Source organism: Mustela putorius, unplaced genomic scaffold (assembly GCF_011764305.1).
Source record: "Mustela putorius furo isolate JIRA1106 unplaced genomic scaffold, ASM1176430v1.1 tig00537227_pilon_pilon_pilon, whole genome shotgun sequence".
Classification (NCBI taxonomy): Eukaryota; Metazoa; Chordata; class Mammalia; order Carnivora; family Mustelidae; genus Mustela; species Mustela putorius.
The window spans coordinates 2,434,324-2,446,646 of record NW_025422368.1 but is presented as its reverse complement, the minus strand read 5'-3'; the positions used below and the strand labels follow the sequence as shown (position 1 = coordinate 2,446,646).

Sequence of the window (12,323 nt, the reverse complement as noted above, 5' to 3'; positions counted from 1 at the left end):
TTTATTATACAAATGAATGTCCAGAAATAAGAATCGGGAGGGACTACTTCTTGGAGCAATTTTTTTTGTCTAGAAAAATTAAATTATGTTCATAGTTTCAACATTAAGAGTGTGTGTAATTTTTTTTTTTTGTGGTGGACAGCAAAGTAAAGTTTACTGAGCGATAGAAAAAGCTCTCCAAGAGGGAGGGGACCCAAGAGGGTTGCCCAACATTAAGTATATTTTATTATAATAATTTTTAAATTCATAATCCAATTACAGTATATGTCAAGGACTGGCAAACTTCAGTCAGTGGGCCAAATCCAGCCTGCCACCTCTTTTGTATGGACCACAAGCTAAGAATGGTTTTTACATTTTTTTTTTTTAAAGATTTTATTTATTTGACAGAGAGAGATCACAAGTAATAGGCAGAGAGGCAGACAGAGAGAGGAGGAAGCAGGCTCCCCGCCAAGCAGAGAGCCCGACGCGGGACTCGATCCCAGGACCCTGAGATCATGACCTGAGCCAAAGGCAGCGGCTTAACCCACTGAGCCAGCCAGGCGCCCCTTTACATTTTTAAATGGTTGGAAAAAAACAAAAAAAAGAGTATTTCATGACACATAAAAATTACATGACATTCAAATTTTAGAGTCCATAAAAAAGTTTTATGGGAATACAGTGATGCTTATCCTTTGCATGTTGTCTATGGTTTCTTAGGTGCTACAATGGTATAGTTGAATCGTTACAAACAGACCTCATGCCTGCAAAGCCTTATTTACTATCTGGCCTTAGTTTGCAAACTCCTCATATTTATAAATAACTATTATTAATTAAAATGCATGGGTAATTAGGAGATCCCAATTATGACAAATGTCAGAGTGTATGTGTTAATCATTAGTAAGAACTTTTATATTGTGACTATTCAATTTAATTGAATTAATAATAATTTCTTTTTAAATGACTACAAATTTTTGAAATTAGGTTTTTTGTTTTTTAAAGTAGACTCCACACCCAGCATGGAGCTCAACACAGGGCTCAAACTCATGACAGGGAGATCAAGACTTGAGTCATGACCAAGAGTCAGACACTCAACCGACCAAGCCACCCAGGCGCCCCCCGCCCCTGGCTTTTTTTAAGTCAACTCTACATCCATTGTGGGGCTCAAGCTACAACTCAATAGTAATAGTATGTAGTATGTATATAGTACATAGTAATATGTACTTCTGACATATGTAATATGCTCTTCTGACTGAGCCAGTCAGATGCCCAAGAAATTAGGTCTTCTAAAAATAAGGTTAATTAAGCTAGCTCCATAGTTCTCAACCTTAACATATTCACTTGGGCACCCTGAAAAATACAGATTCCTATGCTTCCAGGATTTTCTTGGCTTTGCGGCCCAAGAATTTACACTTAAAAAAACCACCCTGGGTAATTCCAGTGCAAATGGTCAGTAACTCAGCCTTTGAGGGACATTAAAATGGTTGGAGAGCTTATAGTTCTTCTAAAGTAAAGGGCTGTATTTTTCCAATTTGGTACTACAAGACAGCAGTTTTCAGAGTGGGCTCCAGGGATCCCCATAGATTCCTAAGACCCATTCAGAGGGTTTATGGGTGTTCAAGTCATACATGGATGAAAGATCTATTTAAAGAGCAAGACAGGCTAATTCATTTTAATTTAACAGTATTAAAATTCAGAGATGTGGGCGCCTGGCTGGCTCAGTGGGTTAAGCCGCTGCCTTCAGCTCAGGTCATGATCTCAGGGTCCTGGGATCGAGTCCCACATCGGGCTCTCTGCTCGGCAGGGAGCCTGCTTCCTCCTCTCTCTCTGCCTGCCTCTCTTCCTGCCTCTCTGCCTACTTGTGATCTCTCTCTGTCAAATCAATAAATAAATCTTAAAAAAAAAAAAAAAAAAAAAAAAAATTCAGAGATGTGGTTTCAGATTCTACACAACAGTCAACCATTAAGAAACTACCCCATTTTGGATTCTGGTATAGTATCAAAGAAGAAAGACTATCTACAATTATCTGAAAAGAATCTTTCTGTTTTCTGGGCTCCTGGGTGGCTCAGTCGGTTGAGCATCCGACTCTTGGTTTCTGCTTATATCATGATCTCATGGGCTGTGGGATCAAGTCCCACATCAAGCACCTCGCTCACCAGTAAGTCTGCTTTAAGACTCTCTCAGTCTGCCCCTTCCCTTCTCAAATAAGTAAGTCTTTAAAAATAAATCTTTCCGGGGCACCAGGGTGGCTCAGTGGGCTAAAGCCTCTGCCTTCCGCTCAGATCATGATCCCAGTATCCTGGGATGGAGCCCTGCATCGGGCTCTCTGCTCAGCAGGGAGCCTGCTTCCTCCTCTCTGCCTGCCACTCTGCCTGCTTGTAATCTCTTGTCTGTCAAATAAATAAATAAAATATTTAAAAATAAATAAATAAATAACTATTTCCTTTTCCTATTAGTATCTGTGTGTGAACCCAGGTTATCTTCACATACGTCAACCAAACAACATACTGTATCAGACTGAATACAGAAGCAAATATGAGAATCCAGCTGTTTTCTATTAAGTCAGACATTGAAGCTCTGCACCCCAATTTTTCTGACACTATAGTAATTATTTATGTTGTTATTTGAAAGTGAGTATTTTTTCAATTTCTCCACTTTAATTTCTAAAATGCTCAATATCAACAGATATAACCAAGACAAACCAAAGTCCTTTGGAGTCCCCAACAGTTATGAAGAGTATAAAGGGGTAGGTATTGAGACCAAAAGCAGTTTGAGACTCACTACTTTTTTTTTTTTTAAAGGTTTTATTTATTTATTTGTCAGAGATCACAAGTAGGCAGAGAGGCAGACAGAGAGAGAAGAGGAAGCAGGCTCCCCGCTGAGCAGGGAGCCGGATGTGGGGCTCGATTCCAGGACCCACAGATCATGACCTGGGCTAAAGGCAGAGGCTCAATCCACTGAGCCACCCAGGCGCCCCCGAGACCCACTGCTTTAAGAAATACACAAACAGGGACGCCTGGGTGGCTCAGTCGGTTTAGCATGTGCCTTCAGCTCAGGTCATAATTCCAGGGTCCAGGGATCGAGTCCCACATTGGGGGGTGGGAAGGTCCTTGCTCAGCAGGGAGGCTGCTTCTCTGCCTGATGCTTCCCCTGCTTGTGCATGCCTGCTCTCTCTCTCTAACAAATAAATAAATAAAATCTTAAAAAAAAAAAAAACCAACAACAAACAAAAAACAGTAGAGTACCCTGGATTGATCAAAGAGAAGGTTCAAATTAATTTCTGGATTTTGAGCTCTGACATGCAAGGGACAGGTTTCCAAAAAAGGAGCCAGCTTAAACAGATCAAATACTTTTGTATTGAATGACTAAAAACAGATGGGAGTGAGAATTAGGCTGAATCATAAGTTAGATAACACATGGCCAAACCTTAGAACCTATCTGGGAACAGCTTCATATAGGCAACTATTTGACTAGAACTTTTTTTAAGTCTCTCTAGGCTTTTGAAGGATTCAAGGAACTATTTTAAGCTATCCTCAGAAAGGTTAATAAAAACAAAGAAGCAAAAGCTTACTAAAGTGACAGCAGGAAGCAGAGTTAGAAATAACTATATAGAACACTATATGTGTCTATGTTTGGCCTCAATATGCATTTTATGAGTTGAAAAATTCCTGGAAACTGGAAGGCTGTCAAAAATCTAACCCTGTGTTTTGGGTTTTTTCCTACTCATTTTCAGATAAGGTATCATCCCTAAAACAATACACCAGTAGTGATCAACCCGTAAACACTAATCCTTAAGGATACATGTAAAATCTTCATGCACTTCTTTTTTTTTTTAATGGACTTAATTTAAATACACTACTAACAACAATAAACCTGAGACTTTAATATTAAACCCTAGTATGAGTTAAGTCCTAGATAGGAAATTGCTACAATAATGACAATCATGGAGATGCTTAAAAATTCTCAAGGAAAAAAAATCTGTTTTCTAAAGACTGTCCATATACTGGCAACACAGTGATCTGTTTGGGGTATTCTAATGCTCACTGACTGACTTTCAATAATCCCAAACACAGATGTGTAAAATATCAGCAAACTACTGCTTGCCTATAACTTAAAAAAATAAAGAAAATGGTACTACAGGAGACACATTACTACCAGAAATACCAGAAAAACCATGTTAAATAAAACCAACATGGTGTTACTCAAGTTTGATAAAGCTTAAACAAACATTACTGGCAAGAAACTTGGTGCCAACACAAATCATTTACAGCAGTCATACGTTCTAGTCAATAAATCGTCCTGTTTCTATAATACAGTCTGGCGTATTCCTTTTCAGAAAGAATGATTATGCTCTATTTTTTAATCTGAAAAAAAGTAATTTTTCTAATGCATGGTAAATTATAAGTCCCAAATACAATCTGACCAATTTAGCATATAAATCTTCTTTGTCCACTATGTCAGCAAGAAGCATTATACCAGATAAGATATTAATAGGTAATTCCACTCAAAACAAGTTGGATTTTGTGAGATGGTGCAGCAATGGCGGAACAACACTGTTCCATGGAGGTCCAAGCCACAAGCTCACAAAGTGACTTTTTAAGCTAAATCTTAGCCCCAGTTACACTTTCACAAGGTGATATTTATTAAGGAAAAATGCATTCTTGAACAGAAAAAAGAAACCTTTTTTTAAAGTAAACTCTACACCCAACGTGGGGCTCGAACTCACAACCTGAGACCAAGAGTCGCAGGTTCCACCAACTGACCCAGTCAGGCATCCTGAAAAGAGAAACTTTTTATATACTCGGGTTTCAAATGTATGAGAACATTTAGGATTAAAATTGCAAGAAGATGAAAAAAAGCTAAAAAAGTGAAGTTGTTTGTAATGAGTTTTGTTCTCCGATTAAGTGTTCCTACATCCTTCATAAGATTACTATAGTTTAAAAAAGAAAAAAAAAAGATTACTCTAGTAACTCACATTTGCCTTAGTTGGGAATCTTTCCTACATGTCTGCCTACAAATTTCTAAAAACTAGGTAACAAATTCGTCTTTTCATAAAATTTTTCCTCTCTAAGGTAGCCAAGCAGTATACCTTTACTTTCAAAACCAAACTGAATTTTCTTCATTGTACATAAGCAGTGGGTATATTATTCAGACACCCCCCATACACACACACTTTCTAAACAAAAGGATAAACAAGAGAAGGAAAGAAAACAAAATACTATGGCTTAAAGGGGTAGGGAGACAAACTATTTCAACACAAAGTGTCCACCAGGGAAATTCTGTAGAGAAAATATCATGATGAAATATTTTAAGACATGAAATGACCCCAATGCAAAATTTTGTTGTTGTTGTTGATTCTTGTTTTGTTTCTTGCTCAAAGGAGTTATTTCTTGACATTTATGTTCCTTACTTTCTGTTTAGCCATTCCCACTGGGTCAGTAGAACCACTTCAATTTCATTTTCTTTAATGTCTCCTTTTCTTCAATAGTAAGTTCTTTGATCTGAGTTTCTATTTATGAATGTTTGGACTGGAAAGGACCTTGAGGGGTCATCAATTCCATCCTCTGCTTTTCAGGAGAATTCATAACTAAACAATCTCAAATGGGTAAGAAGCTATCAAAAGATGTACCCTGTCCCTAACAGCATGCTACTTCATTCCACAGAGACATTTCCATTCACAATTTTTTATTTTTTAAAAGTGAAAGTAAAAATTAAAACCCCAAAAGAGGAAGGTGCTTTAAAAATGCATTTATCAGCTAAAATTGCTCAAACTTAAGTTCAACTATCAGGTCTAAAATTAACACAGAGGAAAGTTGTTGGCTGCCAACACAGTCTTTATTCCCTAGAGATGTCTTCTGATGTTATGGCTTATTTCTAGCACAATTTTACCTATAGCACAGAGCATGACAAACTTAGCCCACCACATCAATAAACTATAAAGGCAACTGTGTGTGAGGGGGTGTGCTTTCTTTTACAGGTAGTGTAGGTTTTTATTCCAAACAAAATGAAAAGTTAGGTCTAAATTGGAGATGTCAATATTATGGGGAGGCTATGATATAACTGCTACATGGATAATAGTTTAATTTTTTAATATTAACTTAAAATGCCATGTCTTCCTAAAAGACTCCAAAACAGAATTTCATTTGATAACACAAAATATGCAACTATGCAGAAACACTGTTAATCATTCTAGAATTATTTTAAAAAATAAAAATAAAGGAAGCAGGACCAGCAATGTTGGAAAGGGGGAGGTAATTTTACTTTAAAACATAGCGGAATTATTAAATAGATGTCTTATAAACAACTGACAAGTAACGCAATGATTTATAAACACTAGCATGACCTAGCTAGGTAGCAACTAATGTCTAACTTCATTTTTCACCAGGTCACTAGCCTAGGAGCTTAGGGATAGATCAGAGACAATGTATTTAGATTTCAACAGGATGCTTCTTAATATTAGACAGGAAATATAAGTTAGATGATAAAACTGAAGGTGAATTCATAATTGAATTTTATGCAAAAGGTTGACTGATGGATTAATATCAACCTAATGATAGCATGCTGATGTTATATGGCACTGCTCCACCCTTATATATTTCTACCAGTGACCTAAAACAAAAACACAGATGTTTATGTCTCATTTATCAAATTTATCTATCAAAGATACAAACATGAGGATATGAGGAATAGCTGAGGCCAAATAAGATTATTAAGCTAAAACAATAAACCCAAATTAACAAGATGACAATTACAAGGATAAATGTAAGGTCATCAATTACATTTAAAAAATCAATTACACAAATTAATGCGATCTTGGACTTTAAGAATAGAAGTACAGAGCACAGCAGAAAAGAGGCCATACTCTTCCCTGTACTTTGTATTGATGAGATTATACCTGAGGTGTTATATTTCAGATCTAGATAAGAAACCCTAAATACAGGCAACCCAGCTGATGAGGCCTGAACTTTATCATTTAAGGAATGGCTAAAATAACTTGGGATATTTATCCTACTACATAACTGTTATCAAATACTTAAAGGGCTACCATGCTGACAAGGAATTAGGTTTATTTATTATAGCTGCAAATGGCAGAACTAAAGAGCTTCAGCACAATGTAAAGAATGTTCTAAAAGTAGACCTCCAATAATGGAACAGGGTATCTGTGAAGTGGGGACCTCTTTCTTATTGCATTAGAAATGAAAAGACCCACCTGCCAGGAATTCCAAATATGACGTATTTTCATGTTTCATGAATATACTTTGTCCCAAAAGAAGCCTCCTTCAGGAAGGCAACATTCAAATACTGATGCTTAAAAATTGTTTTCTTTGACATGTTTCTAAATAGATGGAAGACCTTCTTTTTTTTTTTTAAGTTTTTTGTTTTCGTTTTCATTTTTTGTTTTTTAGTATTCTCTACACCCAATGTGGAACTCAAACTCACGACTCAAGATCAAGAGTAACATACATGCTCTACTGACTAATCCAGCCAGGCACCCGATGGAAAATTCTTTCATGAACTCTCAAATCGTAGTGCCATTTTTAGAGAAACCAACAGCAAAAAAAAATTAATGCTTTTTCTTTTTAAATGAATGCTGCATTTGTTTTTCTGGAAGAAACAACATCTGCACCTTAACTTTAGTACCTTTATCAAGGGATAAGGGACAATTATATGCCAGCCTGCCAACTAGCCTCCAGAAGAGAGCTGTCTTTGTTATACATTTACATGGCAAGGCTATTTGCTCCACCTAAAACTTCCTTGCAAGGAGAAGGCTCCTCCTTCTCAGACGTGGATGAGGCTGCTGTTAACACACTACCTCCTACTGCAGCCTAGGAAAAACTCCGTCTTGACATGTACAAAACAATAACTTGTGAGAATTTCAGAGCAGCTGTGTTCAGGCAGAGCCAGGGACTTTACTTGAGGCAAAGTAGCAGCTTAAGAGTTGAATGAAAAAAAACAATTTTCATTTGGAGCTGGAGGTGGAGAGAGAAAGAAAAAGGAGGTACAGTAGCAGTGTCCATTAATATTTAAAAGCCACAGTAAATAAAAATGCTTAAAAATTACAACCCTGGAACTATCACAGGATGTAACCTTTGATCCACAAGTTTAAAAATGAGCAGTGTTGACACTCCCTAGCTTTCTGCTAGGTGTTAACACTGATGAAATTAAAAAAAAAAAAAAAAATCTTGCATTTGATAGTGCCCCAGTTAAAGCCACCACAAACTCAAGAATGGAAGAGTAAAACAAGGGACTTTGCTCTTTCATTGGGTATTTTTTGTTCTGCTGCCAGGCAAACTGTGAAAAGGTCTGAATGTCCAAAAGCACTGCTCTGAATGTGAAATATTAGAACTCAATTCAGTAATTAATGCTAAAGGGTTAGTAATTAATTGGTCTCAATGTGTCGTAGGGGCAACTTTCTGGCTAGGAGAAAAAGCTTCAAATGGCTGCTGAAAACCAAAGGTTAATACAAAGCAACATACTCTGGTTTCTCTTCATGAAACAGCTTTACCGGCATTTCAGACATTATCTTGCTTCTCAAAAGTACAAGGAGAAGAGAAGGATATAAAAGACAAATCTATGCAGCAGCAAAGCAGCTCTTAATTAATTGGCTATATTAGTTTAATTCATTATTAAATAATACACACCTATCAAACAAAGGGCAAAGGCTTGTCCCTTTGCTGTACAGAATTAAGAACAAACTGGTAAGACTACTTAGTATAGCTGCCAAACTTTTCTTTAGCTTCTTTTCTTACAGACATGTTACATTTCGCAATAGCCTCCACTTACCTTACATCCTCCATGTTTAAGTACAAATTGTGTTTGATTTCCCCAATCCTTGCCCTAAGATATTATGACATATCTTTAACTTCTGAGTTTAGACACAAAGGAAGAAACTGAAAATTTTTCACTTTCCTGAAATATATGTCCATCTTATTTACACCGTTTAAAAATATATAAGATAAGCTAACTAAAAGTAACCACAACTAACCATTTAACAGTTCCAAGAATAAGAATGGATGAGACACACATTTAACAAAACAAACTTTGGTATATTTTTCTGTGCTTATAATAACTGTAAAGACCAATGTCATTACAAGAATTCTTACACTACTGCAAGGTTTTTAAATATAAGAATCAAGTGAGCTTGCCCAGAACACTCTGCACATCCCCACAAACCTACACTTACTATGACACAACCTTCGGAGACACTAAAACACTATTAAGTAGAAAGCAAACTTTTAAAGTTAGCAAAGTAGCAACGCAGCAATCTGGGTAGGAGGTGCCCTGGGTAGTAAACACCCCAGTCAGAGAACATAACAAGCAATTCAGAGCAACATGACTCCCAATGGGGTTCCAACTTGTACCGCAGAAGTCCCAAGCCCCCATCCCTGAGTTTTGGAAGAGAGGAGTGTAGGAAGAGGAAGAGAAGAGAGAAAGGAAATCAGAGCACAAGTGATGAAAGTGTTCTGTATTTCTTCTTCTCCACCCCTACCTAATCTTGCAAGCTGGTCACCAGACTAGGTGCCATATACAACAAATGCCCCAAATCAATATCCTAGGCTGTTTCTGATACCTAGGCTTAAGACCTGTATATATCCGCTGTCTCCTTTCGAAACACCTCCTTTACTCCTCTAAAATTCCCTTACACTCTTCCCAAAGTGATGCCTTGGCTGGTAAGCCCGCCTCTATAAAGTATTCCTAAACTCATTCACTGAATTTTCTCAAAATTCATACTTTCTCTCTGAAATCATGCCCTTATTCTTTTTTCATAATTTTCAAAATTCAATCAAAATGCCATGACTCCCATTCCCAGTGATTTACCTCTACCTATCTTTCCATCCAAACCCAATGCCATATTTTCACCTACTGTTCCCTACCTCCTGCCTATTACCCTTGGCTCTTCAATGCCAAGCCCCTAACCCCACTTTGATAAGCCTGAGTCTTCAATTTAGCACCCCATCCCTTCCTCCCATTCCATCCCATCCCATTACCCTCCCATTAGGCTCTACTAGGCTTCCATTCCCTCAGGATTCAACTCCCCTCTCCTTGCCACGCCCTGTGCCCCCCGGGGCTACTTACCCCAAGTTCTCCCCACACTTCAGGCCTCTGGCCCCGCCTTCCCCCCCAGAGGAAGGAGGCGGTAGGAGGGAGAGAAGAGGGGCGGCACTCCGCAAGGTAAAGACGATCTCTCATTAGTGTTCATCGCCGCCAATCGTAGCTTCCTTCTCTTTTATTGGTCGGCGTTAGTCCATGCCCCACCCACTTCCTCAGACAGGGCCCGGCCACCGCCTCAGCGCCCCCGTCCAACACAGACTGGGAGGGGAGACCCCGGCCTGGGACACTGAGAGTGGCCAGAGTTGAAAGAGAGACTCCGCCAGATCATGGACTACTTAATGTTAAAAGAACTCACCCTCTGGTAGCTCCGTCGCCTCCCGCCCGCCCGCGTTCGTTCCCACAATCTGTCTCCAGCTCCTTCTTTCCCCCCTCAGCGGAGCAGATACTTTCTTCTCGTCCGGCCAGGGGCGCTCACCTCTCGCGAGATGTTGGGGGGTGGGTGGGGAGGAAGGGCGAGATCCGTAGGCCCTAAGTTGGAAAAGGGCCGACAGGCGGTGCTCCGGAAAACAGAAGGGGCCGGACTTCTGGTGGGCCGGGCTGGCCTGGAGACAGGCTGAGTGAATTGGTTACAGACGGGTTACACGTGTTTGGCTGTGCAGTATAGGAGTTAAAAAAGAAGAAAGGGAATCCGTTCAGGTTCCTGTAGTAGTGGAGATCCAAAAAGTGAAGAAAAAGCACCTGACTAGCTCAGTCGGAACAGCCTGTGATTCTTGATCTTGGGACCATTAGTTCAAGCCCCACGTTGGGTCTAGAGATTACTTAAATATATGAACAAATAAACCAAAAGCGCCTAAGAGTAAGGAAGCGCAAATGGGGAAGTAAATGTTCTAGGGAATGAGATTATTTCAAAGGAGCACACTTTCTTACCCTCCCCGGCCCCCTAAAGGAGCGCACTTTTAAAACAAGAGAATACCTCAATGAAGCCGTTTAAAAAAAAAAAGAACCCCGCCCCCCATTCCGATAGGCAAGGGGATTCAGGTTTCCAAACAGTCGAGTAATTGCATTTTCTTCTTTACATTTAGAATAATTTTACTGTGGCCGTAAATCTGGTGTGTGTGTGTGTGTGTGTGTGTGTGTGTGTGTGTGTAACTGCATGTGGGGTGGGGATAGTAAGGGTTCCAACTGCAGGAACTGGATACGTAAAGAAATGTGCGGTTGTTTCTACTATCCTCCAGAGACATCACTTCCTTAATTGGAAAGTAGTTTGAAATACCTTTAGCCCTGGAACTGGAGTGAACGTATTGGAAAAAGCAAGCCATCTACGTAGCAATCCCAAACCTGTTCTTTAATTGGCCTGTGACTTTGTGAGATGCTTCTCTGAGTCTCTTTACCATGGGGCTAGTAAATTTTACTCAGAGAGTTGTAATGATCGAATGAGATAAGATATATAAAACTGGGAATCACAGAACACTAAATACTCAGCAAGTATTTCAATAAATACTTTAAAGGAGGGCGGGGGGGGGGGGCGCCTGGGTGGCTCAGTGTGTTTTAAGCCTCTGCCTTCCAATCGGATAATGTTTTCAGGGTCCTGGGGTCATCCGTGGGGCTCTCTGCTCAGCAGGGAGCCTGCTTCCCCCTTTCTCTGCCTGCCTCTCTGCTAATAAATAAATAAATAAATACGCAACAGGGCATACTAGGTGCAAGGTACTGTTCAGGCATGGGGAGAAGAGCAGACAGACCAGATCCCTGCTCAGGTAGAACTATCATTACAGTGGGGAGAGGGAGGCAGTTAATAAGCCAAAAAACACACTTATGTCAGTAGTGAAGAGTCCTTCAGGGTAATGAGTCAGATCATGGACTATGAGACAGAAAGTTGGGATGTGGGGAAGCCACTTTACTCCTCGTGAGGCCTCTCTGAAGAAGGAATGTGTTTGAACCAGCAGTTGAACTATGAGGAGGAAACGGCCTTGGGAAGATTTCGGATGAAACAAAAAATGCAAAACTACTAAAATTTGTTCTCATGTGGTAACCAAGATGGCACATTTTATGTTATGTGGGGTTTTGCCACGACTAAAACAACAATAACAAAAAACCTTAAAAAAATTACCATAGTTATAAGTAGAATTAATGGACTCAAAGTATTACCTATGGAATCTCTTTTCTCTCAGGTAAATTCCTTCTGCAGCTTTATATTACTTGGCTTTCTGAGCTTTCTGCCTAGGATGTCATCCATTCTCACAGCACCCTCTAAAAGGCAGAAATAATCCAGATGATTTCTTCTTAGATAAAAAGGT

At 39.3% G+C, this 12,323-nt stretch overlaps 1 protein-coding gene across 9 annotated transcripts in view; it reads right to left on the bottom strand.

The window, feature by feature from the left end:
- Window positions 1-10,552, bottom strand: part of LOC101674217 (cyclic AMP-dependent transcription factor ATF-7) — a 94,481-nt gene extending 83,929 nt beyond the window's left edge. For 2 of the 9 annotated variants that reach the window (XM_045073283.1, XM_045073289.1), the window contains exon 1: window positions 10,385-10,534. The gene's annotated coding sequence lies outside the window, so the exon portion shown is untranslated. The other 7 variants (XM_045073288.1, XM_045073287.1, XM_045073280.1 and 4 more) reach the window with 7 other exon arrangements.
- Window positions 10,553-12,323: the final 1,771 nt, after the last annotated feature.